Source organism: Schistocerca gregaria, chromosome 4, assembly GCF_023897955.1.
Source record: "Schistocerca gregaria isolate iqSchGreg1 chromosome 4, iqSchGreg1.2, whole genome shotgun sequence".
NCBI classification, from domain to species: domain Eukaryota; kingdom Metazoa; phylum Arthropoda; class Insecta; order Orthoptera; family Acrididae; genus Schistocerca; species Schistocerca gregaria.
The window spans coordinates 282861379-282875050 of NC_064923.1; the positions used below are offsets into that span (position 1 = coordinate 282861379).

General features: G+C 41.6%; 1 protein-coding gene and 1 pseudogene across 3 annotated transcripts in view; one reads left to right on the plus strand and one right to left on the minus strand.

The window, feature by feature from the left end:
• Positions 1-13672, plus strand: part of LOC126365851 (transient receptor potential cation channel trpm) — a 1785347-nt gene that overhangs the window by 1295444 nt on the left and 476231 nt on the right. The gene's annotated exons all lie outside the window — the stretch shown is intronic.
• LOC126268309 (5S ribosomal RNA) lies at positions 5873-5990 on the minus strand (annotated as a pseudogene).

Below are 13672 nucleotides of genomic sequence, written 5' to 3' on the forward strand. Positions count from 1 at the left end.
CTTACGATTCACTAGGTAATGAACTCAGATACGGTCAGTCCTAACAAAAAGAAAATAAAGCTTTAAGAGGATTCGGACTCTTATACGCCTCAGAGCCATCCTGAAGGACTCCCTTAGTGCTACTCTCTCTCTCTCTCTTTTTTTTTTTTTTTTTTTTTTTTTTTTTTTTTTTTCCCGGACAGTCTATTCTGCTCAAACAAACGCACTAGCTTCATTTCTTTTTAATCTTAGTCTCACGTATCACCTACGTGTTGTTCAGCTTCAGAATTTGAATCTTCCTGCCCGTAATTTATCGTTGTTATACTTTTCGCATATAAATACAAACAGCGTACTTTTTGTTGTTGTTTTTACTCTCCACGCTGCCCTCCAGTACTAAATTGGTGATCCCTCGATGTCTCAGAACATGTCGTACCAACCGATCCCTTCTTCTAGTCAAGTTGTGTCACAAGCTCCTCCTCTCCCCAATTCTATTCAATACCTCCTCATTAATTATGTGATCTACCCATCTAATCTTCAGCATTCTTCTGTAGCACCACATTTCGAAAGCTTCTGGTGGTACGTTCTGTTGCTGTGTTTTTCCATTCCATGATTAATGTGATTTGAAGAGAAGTAATAAAATCAGTTCTAACATGGAAAGTAAGCGTTTTCGGACACATGTACACATAACATATTTTCTTTCTTTGTGTGTGATGAATGTTTCCTGAAAGTTTGACCGCATCTTTTTGTAACACCCTGTATACTTAACCGTTCCTGAACAGCTTCCACCCTTGGCCAGAAGGCCGATGATCAACCCTTTTGGATATCAGATAAATCGCCCCGTTTCTTCGTTACGACGATGACAGCATTTTTCCGTCCGTTACGCCTTATATACTGCTAGTGCTGTTACTGGTTATTGTACGTTGACGCCGAACATAGGTGGCGGTCATATTAATGTGGCTGGACCATGTATTATGCTGTGAAATAGGCATGCGTGCGGATCGCGCTAACCAGCTTATGTGTCTGCGATACAGTTATAACTAGGGCCCGGACTTGAATGACAAGTCATATTATTTTCTGAACTGTAGAGTGAATTTTAGAACAATTTCTACACAAATCTAGGCATTTTAGTGTCGAAAATTGTATTGTGATCGTGCATATGAAGCCATATTTCAACAAATTTTAGTAATAGGTCATTTTGCGGCTAACGTTTAATATAATAGGTCAAATTTCGGTCACTTTTGGAAAAAAAAGCATATACCGTTTTTCTCGTATCATACGGGAAACACGAAAAAGAAAATGAATATTTGCTCACGAGACAATATTTAACGTGCTATTATGAGGCATTGAATATAATTGGGGAGAAGTGGAGCTTCTGGCACAAGTTGACTAGAAGAAGGGATCGGTTGGTAGGACATATTCTGAGACATCGAGGGATCACCAGTTTAGTATTGGAGGGTAAAAATCGTAGAGGGAGACCAAGAGATGAATACGCTAAACAGATTCAGAAGGATGTAGGTTGCAGTAGGTATTGGGAGATGAAGAAGCTTGCACAGGATAGAGTAGCATGGAGAGCTGCATCAAACCAGTCTCAGGACTGAAGACCACAACAACAACAACAATTATGAAAGATAAACAGATAAATTAGTACACAGCTTTATTTTTCAGGACTGTAGCAGAAAATCGTTGCACCACAACAGTTGTTTCGCGAACATAAAACATTGTTGGGCACAGCCGACAATACGCTCTCAGAGCCAACAAAGGCAGTCACACAGGTGTTCCAAGTAACCAGTTTGATTACGTCCTGTGCCTTGTTCAACATGCCTAAAGCAAAGTGCTCCGACAGCGTGAAGTTGCGAGGAAATGTTCGAGAATTTGGAGAGAAGTTCTTGAGTACTGATGGGAAAATATTGTTTTGTAAACTGTGTGAAATTAAAGTTAGTGCAGAAAAGCGCTTTAATGTGCAACAACACTGTAACACCGCTAAACACAGCAGCTGTGTGAAACGAAGGGCTGAAAATAACAGCAGGCAAATGATGTTATTTGAACAGACAGGTCAATCGTCAACCATGCCATCATTGTGCAAGGATTTGTGTGAGATGATGGTGTCCTGGAACATCCCATTGGAAAAGCTGAAGAATCCACACTTCAACGTTTCTTGGAGAAGTACACAACACATCCAGTTCCAGATGAATCTACACTGAGAAAGAACTATTTATCCGTATGCTACAATGATGTACTCAACAAAATACGAATTACTATTGCTGAGCAAAAGATCTGGATGTCGATAGATGAAACTACGGATAGTAGTTGGTGATATATTGCAAATGTTGTTGTTGGTGTTCTAAAAGTTGATGGCTCTGGAGTTATGTTCTTACTAACGTGTGAAGTTCTCGATAGAGTAAACAATTCGACGATTGCTATTTTGTTTGACAACTCTCTGAAGCTACTGTGGTTGGATGGTGTGAAAAGAGACATTTTGCTGCTTATAACAGATGGTGATTCATATATGACTAAAGCAGCCAAAGGGCTTCAGATTCTCTACCCCAGTATGGTGTACGCCACTTGCCTTGCACATGCATTGCAAAGAGTTGCCAAAGAGATGCGATCACATTACCCTGACGTGGGCAAATTAATTTCCTGTGGCAAGAAAATCTATGTGAAGGCTCCGCTACAGGTGCAGAAATTCAAGTAACAAGCACCTTCAACGCCCCACCCACCTAAACCTGTTCTTCCGTGATGGGGTTCTTAGCTTAATGCTTCTGAGTATTACTGCACGAACTACACCTAAATAAAGACAATCTTCTGTGAGCTTGATAGCGATGAATCAAGTGCTATCAAAATTGAGAAAGAGGTTTTTACAGATACCTTGTCTCGAAACCTGGCATACATCAACGCCAATTTTTCAGTGATTTCAGAAGCCATCAAACGACTGGAAGCTGTTGGCTCTCAGCTATGTGAGGCCCTGAGTGTTGTGCAACGTGTGCAGAGTGAGTTGGGTCGAGCTCGTGGTCATGTGGCTGACAAAGTGAAAACCACATTGCAAAGTGTTCTCCAACGGAATCCTGGATATTCTACACTGTGCAAAATTTGTGACAATCTTTCAGGGAATGCCGCAACATTTGAAGAAACTGAAACACAGCTGAACTCCAGTGACCTGGCTGCCTTCAAATACGCTCCAGTGATGTCTTGTGAAGTGGAGAGGAGCTTTACCAGGTACAAAACTATCCTCAACGGCAACCGTAGATCTTTGACAATGAAAACCTAGCAACTTTGCAGATACTGAAGATTGACATCCGATATTAAATAATGTGAAACGCTTTGTATACTCTGCAGAAATAAAAACATTGTTTTACTGTTTCGATAGATGATCTTTTCACTGTACTTTGTGTTTAGAAAATAAAACATTCAGACATTCAAAAATAGGTGCAAATTAGCCACAAACCCTACAGAAAGAAAGAACTATACTTGCAATATTTTGAGAAGTGAATTTTGTATTACTTTACGTTGAATAAACAATTAAATAAACAAACAAGAATGCTTTAAATAAACTTCTATTAAGTCATATTTTTGATTTTTAAGGTCATATTTATGCACGTTTTAGGTCATAAATGCTTGCATATTTCACTATTTTTTAGGTAATTAAAATCCGGACCCTAGTTATAACGGCGGGTACAGTGGTGCAGAATTTCATTGGGCGCAATTCCTTAGGTGTAGTCCGATCACTGCACCGCTGCTATCATGACCGTATTGGAGGCACGAGCCCTGGTTAGCTTGGTCTGGATGTATGTTATTCCACAACATAGTACAGGGTGTTTATAAATGAATATCGTAGTTTTAACACTTTATAATATTTATTACATTAAACTTACAGTTATAAAAGATATGTCAAACGAAAGAGCAATTCAGTTTTACCAAGGACCTTATTAATGTTCAATGTGAGCACCATTTTTTACACGGCACACATCACGTCTATAGCCGAGTTCTTCCCAAACGTTGATAAGTGTGTCTTTGGTGATTGTAGCAACCGCTGCTTCATCCAGTTTCTTAATTCAGGGAGGTTTGCTGGTAGCGGAAGCACATACACACGATCTTTGATGAAGCCCCAAAGGAAAAAGTCGCATGGCGTTATGTCGGGTGAACGTGGAGGCCATGCAAAGCAAGCCCTGTCATTGAGCCCCTTGCGGCCTTTCCAGAGCTTGGGCTATATAGACTTGATGTGTGGCGTGTGATAAATAGTGCTCACATTGAACATTTATGAAGTTCTTGGTAAAACGGTTTGAGCTGCTCTTTCATTTGACACGTCATTTATACCTGTAAGTTTAATGTAATAAATATTATAAAGCATTAAAACCCCGATATTCATTTATAAACACCCTATACTTCTAGCAGTGTCTGTCATTCATGATGATCTGAGGTGCCCTGAAAGGGCGAAACGCTTTGCTATAGCAATATATTCGCAACCAAGAGTGTTTTATTCAAGAACAATCTTTATATGGTGGATTGGGAAATTTTTCGTATGTAAATACTTTGTACAAAATCTATAGGGTGTCCATAAAGCCACTCTGTAATTTCAAAAAATTTAGTTTGTCTTAAATGTTTAGCAGTGCTCGAAGTATGCCAGGTCAAAAGTTTGGAGTGTGGTTGCTTGTAGAACAAGGCGGTATTAGAGTTTTGCGCATGTACGTGTAGCCATTGAAGGGTCAACATTTCTTATTGCTACACTGATTATTCGTAAATGAAGGATAGCTGTGTCATGGATTGGCGTTGTGTACAGGCGATCTTTCACGGAACCCCATAAAAATGAAATGGGAAGAGCACGGGGGCTATGCGATGGGACCATCACGACGCAACCACCTCTCAGGAAATGTCATTCAGCACATTCCGCACAATCAGACTCCGATGTCAGGGTGCACCATCATGCTGGCAGATGATGGACGGCAGTAGCTCTTCGATCCGTGATAGCAGGAACTGTTCGAGCATGTACCATTAAACATTTCCCGTTATGGTTTTCTCTGCGAAGAAAAATGGGTCTGTCACCTTATCGTGTCTTTGGCCACACCAAACAGTTAGCTTTGGGATATCACGGACATATTCACCTCTGTTGTGTGGATTTTCGGAACCATAACTTCCATTGTTGTGGGGATTCGTGTGTCCACAAATGTGGACAGTTGCTTCATCTTTGGAGGCCAGCATCGAACACGCGAATGCATACCGTAGAGGGTGATTGTTTGTCTGCAATGCTTAGACCACTTGCACTTTTCATGCAAAGAGGCGTAACCGCTTATGAAACAATTTGACATTTGATTTTGTTTCCTAATATCTGAATACTTCCTAAACTCTGGAGGATGAGGTGAAATGCAGACTGCTCTCCGTCACTCGTAAGGATATCCATTTTGACGAAAATATTTGACACTGCCTCTCTCTCTAAAGTTTTTGAAGCGCCTTATTTGCTTGTTCTTGCTGGCGGTGCCCTCGTTTACTGCCGTCAGTAATTTCGCAGTACCACTGTCACAGATTTGGGTGTTGCATACCACATGATATATTGTGCCTTCTCTTGAATTGTTAGCATTTTTATACACTCCAAGTGAAATCTGCAACAAAGGACAAACGAATGAAGGCTTCGAGAGCTGCTAAAAGTTCTACAATGATTCTCTGTTTCTACTACACTGAGGTGACAAAAATCATGTTGCAGCACTCCGTCTTCAGGCCACAAGTGGCCCATCGGGACCATCCGACCGCCGTGTCATCCTCAGCTGAGGATGCGAATAGGAGGAATGTGTGGTCAGCACACCGCTCTCCCGATCGTAATGATGGTTTTCTTTGACCGCAGCCGCTACTATTCGGCCGAGTCGCTCCTCAATTCGCATCACGAGGCAAAGTGCACCTCGAAAAATGGCAACAGCACATGGCGGCCCGGATGGTCAACCATTCAAGTGCCGGCCACGCCCGACAGCGCTTAACTCCGGTGATCTGACGGGAACCGGTGTATCCACTGTAGCAAGGCCGTTGCCCACAAAAGTCGTGGGATACCTCCTAATATCGGATCGGACATCCTTTTGCCCGGCTTAGTGCAGCAACTCGACGTGGCGTGGACTCAACCAGCCGTTCGAAGTCCCGTGCAAAAACATTGAGCCATGCTGCCTCTGCAGCCATTCATAACTACCAGAGTGTTGCCAGTGCAGAATTTCGTGCGTGAAATTACCTCTTGAGTATGTCCATAAACGTGTGATGGTATTCCTGTCGGGCGATCTCTGGATGACCAAATCATTCGGTTGGATTGTCTAGAATGTTCTTCAATCCAATCGCGAACAATTTTGGCCCAGTGAGATGGTGTATTGTCAGCCGTAAAAATTCCATCATTGTTTGGAGACATATAGTTTCTAAACAATGTAAATAGTCTCTCAGTCACGGAACATAAACGTTTCCCGTCAATGATCGGTTCAGTTGAACAAGAGGACTCAGTTCATTCCATGTAAACACCCCCCCCCCCCCCCCCCCCCCCCCCACCATTATGAAGCCACCACCAATGCCTTGTTGACAACTTGGGTCCATGGCTTTGTGGGGTCTGAACCACACTCGAACTCTACCATCAGCTCTTACCAACTAAAATCGGGACACATATGGTCAGACCACGTTCTTACAGTCCTCTAGACGAGGACAGACGCAGCAAGTGATGTTGTGCCGTTATCAAAGGCACTGGCGTCGCCCGTCTGCTACCATGGTCCGTTAATGCCAAATTTCGCCGCATCGTCCTAACGGATATGTTGCACGTACCTCCCACATTGATTTCTACGGTTATTTCACGCAGTGTTGCTTGTCCGTTAGCACTGACAATAGTCAAACGCCGCTGTTCTCGGTCGTTAGGTGAAAGCCGTCAACTGCTGCGTTGGACGTAGTGAGAGACAACGCCTGAGATTTCGTATTCTCGGCACACTCTTGATACTGTAGCTCTCGGAATATTGAATTCGTTAACGATTTCCAAAATCACATATACTGTGCGTCTAGCTCTAACGTCCATTCAGCGTTCAAAGCCTGTTAATTCCCGTCGTACGGACATAATAACGCCAGAAACCATTTCACATGAATCACCTGAGTACAAATGACAGCGCGGCGCCGCCAATTGCCTGCCCTTTGCGAACGCAATATTACCGCTATCTGTATATTTGCATGTCGCTATACAATGACTTTTGTTACCTCAATATAGTTTCCAAGATTTTATGAAATGATAGAGGGGCTTTATGGACACCCTGTATTTTTCATACAGTCAGTTTTACAATTTTTCCCGGCAGTTATCGTCGGTATATGGCTACCAGTATCTTTCTCCTGATTCCAAGATACACTGACATGTTACCTGCACGCGCCTCTTCCGTGAAACAATGAAACGTGCCCATACTCCGGTCTTAACATCGCCGTAAATGTTTCAAGGCTAGCTCCTGTCAGCGAGAGCAACGTGTAGCAGGCAAGCATCTGTGGGCGCTAAGCGGATGTCAGCAATCTCAGCAATTAGTTCCTTTTTTGATTTATCTTTGCAAATCGATACACAAATCGCAATTTAATAGATAAATATCGTACCTTTCTAAGGTGATATCGTATTAAGGCATTTATTCACAGTAAAAGAAAAGTAAAGTCGTGTGGCATGCATAGCTGGGAGATCCCGAAGGGCAGATTCAGGCGCGCAATTGAAAAGGTTTTCCCTGTCCAGCCAGCAGGCAGCTTTGCTTCACTAAGTATGAGAGCTGTGTACGTAATTTATGTTATGTTCGTGTTGGAGTTGATGAGAGACGGAAGACTGCGAAACCCGATGCTGGCACATGACCCATCCTCTCGAACAGCACCAGGGCCCGCCGAGTTTGACGCCCTCATACCCGTGCCCTCACTCGCGAGACACTGCGGAGAGGTTTGGAATTGAATCCAGGCCATTTGGCGCAAAGTCTGGTGATCAGAACCTTCACGCCATCACCCTTCCTATCTCCCCTATCGTAAAGGCAAAGGGGAAAACGTCAACAGCGTGCGTCGTATCTGGACGGTCAACCGCCCAAGTACAGTCCACCTCCAACGGTGTTTCACGTAGGTGATCTAACGGGAACTGGTGTATCCACCTCGGCAGGGCTGTTACCTTTATTCACAGTAGTAAACTACATTTGATATATACAGGGTGATTCACGAAGATATGCAGATATTTCAATATGCTGCTCTACAAGTAAAACAAAAGAAAAATGTTCGTATAAACATAGGCCTGCAATTGCTTAATTACGGAGGCACTGCTAATAAAAGATTTTGCCTGAAATTTAGCAACTTCGCTAATATGAAGCATCGCAAAACTGAACGAGGTTAAAGTGAAGTACGATTTCCGTTTATTTTCTTGTTACTGATCTGGTGAATCTAATAAAACGTGCCCCAGACGTATATCAGAACATCCAGAGAACCAAAGACGTAATTTAGTAAAATTTTAATTTATTAACTACTTGGCCCAATTTCTTTTAAAAATTGCTGATAATTGCTCAAAGTTTTCAACAGAAGTTGTAGAGAATTTAATTTTGGAAAAAATATGGTAATAACGTTAACTGAAACTATATGAATGCGTCAAATAATCTGCTTTTATTAATACCGTAGCACACGTGCATTCATGTTAAACCGGAAAAAACAAATCTCAGTGTTAAGGAAGTTGTGCAGTGTGCATGCAATTTCTCAATATATTCACAATAAATGTTCAAAAAGGTCTCAACGAAGTTCAGTGCATTTAGCCGTACGTGTATCAACAGATTTTGTTGTTCGTTTCAGTTTCACAGGATTGTTCTTAATTTCACCTATCACATCAATAATGCGAGAAAATAATGCCTCACGTTATCATCACACTAGCCATAAATAAACGCCATATTGGCGTATTCCTCTGTCGTAAATTTGAAAGGCATCCCTATTTCATAAATAATATACAAACTACTACAGTTACTATGTCGTTTCACTTAAATACACTGCCGTTTTTATGATCTTTCACTGAACAATACAGAAATATAACTCGTTTCAAGGTTAGGAAACGACTGAAACAACTCACTAACGGTTGACAACAATGTCATAAACGTTTTTACATTTCTAGTGGAAAGTAAACAAATTTACTTGTATAATAATCTTTGCTTCTCTGTGCGTTCTGGGAAACTACTGCAGATACACATCTGGGACATGTTTTATTGGATTCACTAGACCAATAACAACAAAATAAATGGAAATCGTGCTTTACTTTAACCTCGTACAGTTTGGCGATGGCTTCATATTAGCGGAGTTGTTAAAATCAGGCAAATCCTTTGTTAGCCGTATCTTCGTAACTAAACATTTGCGAACCTATGTGTATACTAGCTTTTTTCTTTAGTTTTACTTGTAGAATAAAATATTAAAATATTTGCATATCTTCGTGAATCACCTTTTATAAACAAACTCAGTTTTATCACTGCGTCTTTAACATCTTTTAAGAACTAGGACTTGATCGAAAGACATTAAGACTCACCAAGGAAACACTCACGGACACGAAGGCAAATGTGAAATTCATGGGTGAACCCTTTGAGACAATGACCGGTGTGCGACAAGGTGAGCCGGCGCGGTGGTTTCGCGGTTCTAGGCGCGCAGTCCGGAACCGTGCGACTGCTACGGTCGCAGGTTCGAATCCTGCCTCAGACATGGATGTGTGTGATGTCCTAAGGTTAGTTAGGTTTAAGTAGTTCTAAGTTCTAGGGGACTAATGACCACAGCAGTTGAGTGCCATAGTGCTCAGAGCCATTTTGCGACAAGGTGATGCATTGTCATCACTGCTCTTCCACCTTGTTATGGATAAAGTCATTCGAGAATCTGGGAAAGAATTGTAAACCAAGTGCCTCTGGAAACCCATTCAACTCGGACGAAAGAATGATGACATCAACGTCAGTTGTTTAGCTTTCGCAGACGACCTTGCGATACTATCGGACTGCTAAACTACAGCGACCAAAAAGACTCAAGTCCTCAAGGAATGCACTGAGATAACTGGATTACAAATTTCGTTCGAGAAGAAAAAGTTCATTTGCACTAAAGTCGACATTCAGGAACTGAGCACAAAATACGGGCAGATCAAACGAGTTCCTCACTTCAAATATCTCGGTGATCATAGAACCAACAGGGTTGAAAAAGGAAGCACAGAAAGTTCGGTTAGAAAAGCTCAAACAAGCATATGGGAGAACGCGTGAAATCTACAACAAGAAATGTACGTCCATTCGTACAAAGATTAAACATTATAATACACTGATTAAACCTGAAGTGCTGTAAGCGACTGACACCTTGGTACTTAATACAAAAGGCGATCTGGAGATCATCTTGAAGGAGGAAAGAAAGATCATGAGGAAAATGCTGGGACCAGGTAAAACAGAAGAGGGGTATGAACTCAAATCACGCAAATTAACAGAAGAGCTGTCCAAGCTTGCCGCAGATATCAGGAAACGAAGGCTGAAATTCTATGGATACATTCATAGACTCCCATCTTCAAGGCTAACTCACAAGATATTGATATACACTGTGATCAGAAGAAAGGAAGAAAGCACATAGCGAAAGAATGAAAGCTATATGAGCTATTAGAAAGGCGAATCATAAATGTAATGCGTGATTCGACAGGGTCCATACGAACATAATAATAACAAAATCAACAATGACAGTTGTGTTGCCTTAACAAAGAGACGTGATCACGAAGAGCTACGATTTTGATTGTAATCTCCAAATACTTGATCAGCATCGCAGACAAACATCAGGAATAATGGTTTCGGGTTCCATTGGATACAACACATAAGATCGACTCCTACGTACTTTAGGCTGTCTGAACCACATCCGCTACACCAAGCAAGTTTTAAAGCCCAACTCGTTGTCCCGTCCATAGCTGACTACGAGTGACAAAGAATGTGTCAGCCATGTTCAAAGAACAATAGATACCTCTACTACTTGAACTCGCACATATGTTGATATGTAGCCCATCAAACGCAACTACTTGTTCATTACCTTCTTCCAGCAATCCGTGTTGAAGCTCTGTGTTCTCTCATACAAACTGAGTGGAGGCTGTTGGTTCTGGTACAGCACCACTCAGAGTCTTAGGTTATACGTAATTCTTAATCCTACTCATGTGAGTAGTGGGTAACACGATTAACAACAAAGAAAGTAGAGGGTAATAGAGTGTAGTAAAATTGTGTCAGTTGATAGCGAGAGTGATTAGGGCACTATACATTAAGAATTGTAGGGGTTTTGCCATTTTAGCATAGTGATAACTGATGATGGGCAAAGACGAGATGATATAAAAGAGAAATTAATAATAATGTGGAAATTTTCCTAAAAGAGAGAGCTTTGTTAATGTCTAATATAATAATAAAATAAAAGCAAAAATAATAGCAAGTCTTCTCCGAAAGTACGTCTCGGTAGTGAGGCTTAGGCGACAAACATTTTGCACATAGAGAGGAGAGAAGGTTTTGTAATGTAGTGCTGCAGAAGAATTCTGATGATTAGAGGGTTAAATCGAATAATAAATGAGGCATTGAATGGAACTGGGGAGAAAATAACGTTATGGCACCACTAAAAGAAGGGTAGATCCTGTAGTCACTTTAGTTGTAGAGGTAAGTATTGAAATTTATAGAACTGTAGACATAACCCATGGGTTGACCGCGGTAAGCCGGTTCAAGTAGATGTAGCTTCCAGTAGAAATGAAGACGCATGCACAGAATAGACTAGCATGAAGAGCTGCATCAAACCAGTTATTACACTGCAGCCACAGCAGTTCATTTGAGTATTGTCGTAATGCTGTATGAAGTAGGCGAAACTATTTGCAGTACACAGTGTGCAGTATGAAGTTAGTTATTATTGTGACTTCTTTCGTCTGGTCACAACTGTCGTTTCTTTGATTGCACTGCGAGGAGGCTCATCAAACTATAGCACATGAAACATTGTTGTTGTTGTTGTTGTCTTCAGTCCTGAGACTGGTTTGATGCAGCTCTCCATGCTACTCTATCCTGTGCAAGCTCCTTCATCTCCCAGTACCTACTGCAACCTACATCCTTCTGAATCTGCTTAGTGTATTCATCTCTTAGTCTCCCTCTACGATTTTTACCCTCCACGCTGCCCTCCAGTGCTAAATTTGTGATCCCTTGATGCCTCAGGACATGTCCTACCAACCGATCCCTTCTTCTGGTCGAGTTGTGCCACAAACTTCTCTTCTCCCCAATCCTATTCAATACTTCCTCATTAGTTATGTGATCTACCCATCTAATCTTCAGCATTATCCTGTAGCACCACATTTCGAAAGCTTCTATTCTCTTCTTGTCCAGACTATTTATCGTCCATGTTTCACTTCCATACATGGCTACACTCCATACAAATACTTTCAGAAACGACTTCCTGACACTTAAATCTATACTCGATATTAACAAATTTCTCTTCTTCGGAAACTCTTTCCTTGCCATTGCCAGTCTACATTTTATATCCTCTCTACTTCGACCATCATCAGTTATTTTGCTCCCCAAATAGCAAAACTCCTTTACTACTTTAAGTGTCTCATTTCCTAATCTGATTCCCTCAGCACCACCCGACTTACTTCGACTACATTCCATTATCCTCGTTTTACTTTTGTTGATGTTCACCTTGTATCCTCTTTTCAAGACACTATCCATTCCGTTCAACTGCTCTTCCAAGTCCTTTGCTGTCTCTGACAGAATTACAATGTCATCGGCGGACCTCAAAGTTTTTATTTCTTCTCCCTGGATTGTAATACCTACTCCAAATTTTTCCTTTGTTTCCTTTACTGCTTGCTCAATATACAGATTGAATAACATCGGGGAGAGGCTACAACCCTGTCTCACTCCCTTCCCAATCACTGCTTCCCTTTCATGCCCATCGACTCTTATAACTGCCATCTGCTTTCTGTACAAATTGTAGATAGTCTTTCGCTCCCTGTATTTTACCCCTGCCACCTTTAGAGTTTGGTTGGTTGGTTGTTTGGGGAAGGAGACCAGACAGCGTGGTCATCGGTCTCATCGGATTAGGGAAGGATGAGAAGGAAGTCGGCCGTGTCCTTTTAGAGGAACCATCCCGGCATTTGCCTGGAGTGATTTAGGGAAATCACGGAAAACCTAAATCAGGATGGCCAGACGCGGGATTGAACCGTCGTCCTCCCGAATGCGAGTCCAGTGTCTAACCGCTGCGCCACCTCGCTCGGTTTTAGAATTTGAAAGAGAGTATTCCAGTCAACATTGTAAAAAGCTTTCTCTAAGTCTACAAATGCTAGAAACGTAGGTTTGCCTTTTCTTAATCTTTCTTCTAAGATAAGTCGTAAGGTCAGTATTGCCTCGCGTGATCTTCCTCGAGGTCGGCTTCTACCAGTTTTTCCATTCGTCTGTAAATACATTACATGAAACATTAGTTGACTTTATTTGTGAAAGATTTACATAACTTTCACACAGATCTTTGCCACAGGATTGCTAGATACGTTACAACTGACTAGTTACAACTGACTATTGAAGTATCACTTGATGTACAGATTAACTGATCTCATGCAGTACAATGTGCCACATGTAAATGAACAAGTCCATCAGAAACTTTAACTGCCACATTGGTCCTATTCCATGATGTTGACTCCTTCAGATGACGTCACGAACTGCGGAGAGCTCACTCTAGCTCGACACTATATTGACCTCAGTGTGAA